Raw genomic sequence first — 7,527 nt, 5'->3', positions numbered from 1 at the left:
ATATCATACCCGGCTAGTTTTCAACTCGATTAAATAAAGACTTGGAGTTTCGATAACTGAATAAAACGAACTGAAAAAGAACGAATGTTGACCGTAAATCATCGTGAGTAATATATAAATGATGAACGACAATACTAGTACATTGAACAACCAAAACGAGTCAGCTTGATGATTAAATACAGTACATGAAACGGAACCTGAGATTATAATATATATATATATAAACAAAACCGAAAAAATGGGTCGGATTTTCGGGTTTGAAAAGTAACGAATGTTACAACGTCCGAAACGTTGTGTTAGGGATGTCTTCCTCTTTCACCTTCAGCGGATGATAACCTGATCTAAGGTCTATTCGTGAGAATCAACTTGAAACTTGTAGTTGATCAAACAAATCATCAATCCACGGCAACGGATTTCTGTTCTTCACCGTAAGCTTGTTGAACTCACGATAGTCTATGCAAATTCTCATACTTACATCCTTCTTCTTAACAAACAATAATGGTGCGCCCCATGCGGAAACACTCGGTCTTATGAAACCTTTATCGAGGAGTTCTTGCAGTTGGGACATCAATTCCTTCAACCCGGATGGCGCCAGACGTTACGGTGGTTTCGCAACGGGCTGTGCTCTTGGTATTAAGTCTATCTGGAATTATGCCTCTCGTTCTGGTGGAAACCCCAAAAGATCCACAGGGAACACTTTTGGGTAGTCGCACAAAATAGGAATATTTTTTACTTCTTTCGTATCGGTCGTAGCTTTGAGAAAATACGCCAGGTAGGCACCACACCCTCGTCTTAACAAACCCTTGGATTTTATCATTGAAATGACATTAAGCCCTGAACTTTCTTTATCACCATAAACCGTCACCGTACCACTGTCCAAGGACTTTAACCTTATCAGCCTACTCTTACACATTATCTGAGCCTCAAACTCAGATAGGCAATCCATTCCTAAAACCACATCGAATCCTCCTAAGGTCATGACATACATGGTAATATGGAACTCACGTCCCTCTAACTCTATCTTACAATCCATAGCCATTCTCATTATCCTAACCGAGGTCTCACTAGCGGTGTCTACTGTAAAAGTCTCGGGCAAACGACAACATTTCATTTTTTGCTAACTTAGTAAATGTTGTAGCTACAAAACTTCTATTTGCACCTGAATCAAACAATACAAAAGCAAAAATACCGTTTACTAGAAACGTAGATGTCACGACATCAGGAATCTGTTTGGCCTGCTCCTGAGTCAGCATGAATGCCCTAGTTCCTGGTATAGACTGGTCAACATCCTTCTTTCCACTTCTTCCGACTTAGGAACATTCCCTTGCCATATGACCATTCTTACCGCACTTGTAACATGTGGGTTTGGTGTTGCATTCATGTGCGTAATGCCCCACCTTCCCACATTTTTAATAGGCGTTTGACCCTATCCTGCACTCCCCACCATGAGATTTTCCATAGTTGTGACACATGTTAGAACCAGTACCTCACTTTCACTCACCACCGTGCATCTTTCCACAAGTCTTGCACAATTTCTTTTCGTACACTTTCTTTCTCTTATACTTGGAGTTCCACAACTGAGTACCAGGTCGTTTAGTAGGAACAACTCATTTATACTTTTTCTTCTCTTCCACCACTGCATCGTCCAAAGCCAGATCATCGTAAACCATCTCTGCGAGTTCAACAGCAGAGTGGAAAGTAGTAGGTTTACTAGCCCTGACAAAGGTGCGACATTCTGTGGTAGCCCTATGATGTAACACTTGATTCGCTTGGCTTAAGTGTTTACCATGTCCGGAACCAACCTAGACATGCGGTTGAATTCAGTAGTGTACTCGCGATGCGTTATTTTCCCCTCCTTCAAATTCAGAAACTTCATCTAAGCCCTCTCAACCTCAGAATTAGCACAAAACTGCTTCATAACCAATTCCTTTAAGTCATCCCACCCCAAAGCCTTAGTCTCTTCTCTAGTCATTCTCTGTTCCACAGTTTCCCACCAAAACATAGCCTCATCACCAAACGATTGGGTAACATAACGCACCACTTGGTCAGGACGACACTCACTAATTCGGATAATCTTGTCCATAGCAGTTATCCACTAGAGAGTAGCGATTGCACCTCCTAAACCAGTCAGCTTCGGTGGGTCGTTGCCTTTGAATGACTTGTAGTTACACCCACCTTGGCCTCTCTGCCCTTCACCAACTTTAACAGATCAAACTTCACTCGAGTCACCTTTCTCATTCTCATCACCTTTCTTACCACTCTCCCCAAACTTCTCAGCAGTCCTCGCATGGCTTTTAGCAGACTTACTATGATGTAGATTCTTCACTGTAGCTACAGCTTGAGCAATGGCGGCTTGAACAGCAGGATCCAGTTGATACACCTCGTTGTTACTCTGATCTCGCACAGTTGCGCTTCCTTCCTCTCTCGTGTTAGTAACTGGTTTTTTCAGAAGGTTCCCGGACTATACGTGGCCTACCACGACGTCCACTATGACCTCCTTGACCAACAACCTTTCTTGCTCCAGCCATTCGTATTCTATAAGGAAACACAAACATCATCACTCAAGGAACTATTTAGTACAAGGATAGTATGACTAACAGGTAATGACAGTAGCCAATGGTGATTAGCTGACAACTTTACTCTCCGTGTCCTATACACTTCCCTTTGTGAGTCCACTTGTGCTAGGTTCCACTTTCAAACGGTTAAACAATTAATCACAACCCATAAACAATCAAATAGTCCTATCTCTAACAATTAAGCTAACTTTTTTACATTGCACCTGAAATTTTTCATATACTTTACCTTTACTTAACTTGCTTGAGTGACACATGGCTTTCTTGAACTGACATTTTTTTTCTTTTCTTAATTAAGTCCCATTCTCTGTTCGAGTTTAAGAATGTAGGATGCCTGTTTCTCTCGAACTTATGCTCTGATACCAACATGTAAGGCCCCGGACCAGGTGTCCTACTTTGGACCTTGGATTTACTCAAAAACACAGTTCTAAATATTATAGTTACTTAAAATTTTTCATGGAATATAATAAGTCAACCATATATTACATAACCTTTCAAATCTTGTCTTAACTTCACTCAATTTCGTCATAAAAAAATAGAAACATAATTAGATATGACGACATAACATTCTTCTCAAGATGCCAGTATCTTCTGTCCAATGCCATGTGTCTTCATTCAAGCAAGCTGCCTTACCCTATTCACCTGTGTGCATACTAAAAGTCAGCTACGCTGAGTGAGTTCTAGTTAATCATGCAACATAAAATACGTTCATATATTACATACTTAACCTGCTTTACTTTCTTTCGTACATACGAAAGTATATACATTCATTCTTACTTTCGTACTTTCTTTCTTTCGTATATTCATATTTTATCTTACTTTACATATATACTTCTATATTTTAAAGAGTCTTTCGCCTTATAACCTCACATATATTATTAGGGTCTGCCACCCTCCGTCACAGATGTTCTTAGGGTATGCCAACCTCCTTCACAGATATTATTACAGTCTGCCACCCTCGTATCATAAAACCATACATACTTTTCTTAATATATATATATATATATATATATATATATATACTTTCATACATACTCTTAATCTTTTCTATGGCATTCATATATCATTTATACATCATTTATAAAACAATCACATAGCATACACTTACCACTTAAGGTAAGTGTATTAACTAATCACATCGAGTATGCACACAACCCCGAAAACATAATGTAACATCCTAAAATATTCGAATATTAAATAAAGACAGTCGCGTTTAGTTATCGTGTGCTAATAGTTAATAAATATTAAATGAAGAAAGATCATGGATTTGGATTAATTATGGTGGATTAAAGGGTAATGGGCCTTAGGTCCATGTGATTTAAGGGATATAATACCCCCCTTAAACCAACCTAAAACCCTAATCCTCATTCCAGATTTCCATATTTGCCTACACACTCAAAAACACACACATATCACTATACATATATACGGCCGAGAGAGTTGAGCGAGGTTCAGGATCAAGTGGACGCTAGTTCGTGTAGATCTTTATTATACAAGCTTTATACAAGATCTAGAGTTCGTAAACACAAGATCCAAACGAACACGAAAAGGTATGTTTTAAGCTTAAAGTTTACGTTTTTATGAACGGTTAGCCTTGAAACTTGAACCTAGAGTAGATCGGGTATAAACGGGTATTAAAGTAGCAAAATTGATGTTAGAGACGAACTTAACGAACTTACGGTTGCTATGACTCGTTTAAAATAAACCCTAGACCTAGTATTGAACGTTTTAATCTTAAAGGTCCAAACTTTATGCACTTTCGGGTCGTTTTTTATCCAAAAATGGCCACGGGAACGTTTGCGAGAATTATTAACATCTTATCAAAGTATTTCACATTAAAACGGAATGAATATAGGGGTTTTGGGATGAGCCGTAGCTGCTGCTGGGTAACTTCGCCTGCAGCAAGTTCGCCCAGCATGTTCACTACGCAACCTCGCCAAGCAAGTTCGCCGTATAAGTTCGCTTATGTCAACTTCGCTGTTGATTAAGTTCGCTGATGGTTAAGTTCGTTTACTGACATGTTCGCTTAATACTAAGTTTGCAAAAAGTTAAGTTCACTGAGAAATGGATTAAAATCCTAGTGAAAAATGTGTTAAGACAGTGAATGGAAATAAAATTTTTCCAAGCTGACCTGGCAGCTTAACCCCAGCCAGGGGCTCTGCTCCTTGTACGCGGGCTGCCGCCCCTAGAACCCCCGCTGCCAGGGGCGCTGCCACCGGACCCCGTTCGTTGTGGGTTATATAGAGATAGAAATACGACGTGCGTAGTAATAGTTAATTGATACATGTAATTGTTATACAGTTAGTCATGCACAACTCAAGAAGGGAATTACTATTAACGGCGAACGTAACCGCAATCAGTTGAGTTTCTAGCCCCTTTTCCTTGTTATGTTTTCGGGGCTGTGTGCATACTCAATGTGAATGTTAATACAATTACCTTAAATGGTAAGTGTATGTCCTAATGACGATTGTGATAGTTATGTATGTATGCTTGACAGTACGTGAACGACCTTCGGGTATTGCACATATTGTTAAGGTAAGTATAGTGTAGTATGTATGATATGTGTATGTGAATAAGGGAGTATGTACGATTAAGTTGTGTATGGTATTAATTGTATGGATATGATAATGAAAGGTAAGGTAAAGGGTTGCATACCCTAATAATATATGGAAAGGATAAAGGGTTGCATACCCTAATAATATATGCGAAGGTTAAATGGTTGCATACCCTAATAATATATGCGAAGGTTATAGGGCGTAATGCTCTTTAAAACGTAAGGTAAGTATATGAAAGAAAGTGCGAAGGTAATTAAGTATAATATAAACGAAAGTATGAAAGTATGTAGTTATGAATGTATTGTATGTTATGTGATTAACTAGAACTCACTCAGCGTAGCTGACTTTTAGTATGCACGCAGGTGAGTAGGATGAGGCAGCTCGCTTGAGGGGACACGTGGCATTGAATAAGAGGCTGGCATTGGAAGACTCAAGACATTTAAGTTTAATGTTTTGTTTATTTTGAAAGACGAGAGGTAGTTTTAAGACAAGTTATGGTTTGTTATGAACTGTTTTATGAAAGTTTTTATATTCCGTGAATGTTGTATTTAACTCTGATATTTAGAACTGCGTTTATGAGTAAATCCAACACCAAATGTAGGGCACCGGTAACGGGGCCTTACACATAACTAGGAAGTGGGGCTAGAAACTCACCTGGATCTGGTTACGTTCGGAGCTAATAGTAATATCTTTCCTTAATTGTGCATGGCTAATGCTATATATGTATATGTATATATATATATAGGGAGAGGATCATGAGAGAACTCCATTTTATGGATAGAACTAGAGACTTAATAATGAAGCATTTTTAATTTAATTAAAAAAATAATTTTTTTTTTTCTTTCATCCTTCTTATATGTTGTTATTTTTCACCGTAAAAATATAAAAATAAAAATAAAAAAATAACGTTGTAATGCATATATGCAATACATCGACTTTTTTTATAATACATATGTGTAATAGTGTGCATTTTGATATTTGAAATAGTGTTGAATCGCATATATATAGTTTTTTGTTTTGTATATTTGTAATAGTGTTATATTATATACAAAAATTAAAGAAAATCGATATAGTTCATATGTGCATTAGTGTTGTCTTACATATATGCAATAATGTGTTTTGCATACAATTATTAGTGTCATATTTGCATATATTCAATAGTGTGTATTAGATAATGTATTTGTGTTGTATTATATGCAATAAAACACTATTTTATATATACAATACACATTAATGCACATACGCATTACGTCGTCGGTTTTTTTTGTTTTTATTTTATAGGAACAATATCACTTATTAGAAGGAGGAAAGAAAAAAAAATCACAAAAAAATTTTTTAAAAATAGTTAAAAATAATTCTTTACTAGTTCTCTATTTAAGAGGAGTTCTCTCTAGATTCCACCTCTCTCTCTCTCTCTCTCTATATATATATATATAGGGTAAGTATCATTTAAGAACTCTTAGGAACTCTAAACAACAAAACATTTTTTTAATTTTATTTACATGTTAACATTATTTAAGATTAGTTTTATCATATTTTATATAAAAAATTTTTATTACATATATTAATCACAAGTTTACATATGTGTAAAATTTATGTACTAACAATTTACATAGGTGTAAACAAAACATAGATATGTATAAAAACTAATTTTCAAAACTGTAATCGTACATATAGATATAAAAAAATGATAAAACTACATTCAAATAACATTAACATATAAAATTTTTTATAAAAAACGTTAGTTTTGAAGGGTTCCTTCAAGTTCTTAAATAATTTAACAGTTCTGTAATGATACTCATCCTATATATATATATATATATATATATATATATATATATATATATATATATATATATATATATATGTTAAGTAAGCGTGTAATTAATTAAGTTGGTGTTTTAGTTAACCAACGTTCTTGCTAAGTTAGGCTCGTTTGTTTAGTTTATATTGATGGCTAGCTTTGTTTTAATTAGGATACAGGCTTAGTAAGCTCGTGGGCTTAGTTAGATCAGGCCCAACCGTCAATAAAGTCATCTGGGTTCAACTGGAAACCAAGCAAGCCAAAACAGAGAACTGAGTAGCCGAGAACTTAAAGGCAGGGAACTTAAAATAGAAAACTCAAGCAGAGAACTCAAGGTAGAGAACTCAAGCAGAGAACTCAAAACAAAGAACTCAAGTAGAGAACTCAAAACATGGAACTCACGCAGATAAGTCAAAACAAAGAACTCAAGCAGAGAACTCAAAACAAAGAACTCAAGTAGAGAACTCAAAACAGAGAACTCAAGCAGAGAACTCAAAGGAACCGAGAACTCACATCTGGTGCTTTTCTCTTCTTTCATTCTATTTTTTTCCCTTTGTTTCTTTTCTTTTTCTTTTTCTTTCTCTTTCTTTCCTTT

The sequence above is a fragment of the Bidens hawaiensis genome, unplaced genomic scaffold, assembly GCF_021521415.1.
Source record: "Bidens hawaiensis isolate Kalapana, Puna unplaced genomic scaffold, B.hawaiensis_p1.1 tig00020640_1, whole genome shotgun sequence".
Lineage (NCBI taxonomy): Eukaryota > Viridiplantae > Streptophyta > Magnoliopsida > Asterales > Asteraceae > Bidens > Bidens hawaiensis.
The sequence above is the reverse complement of the archived record's forward strand: the minus strand, read 5'-3'. Positions refer to the sequence as shown.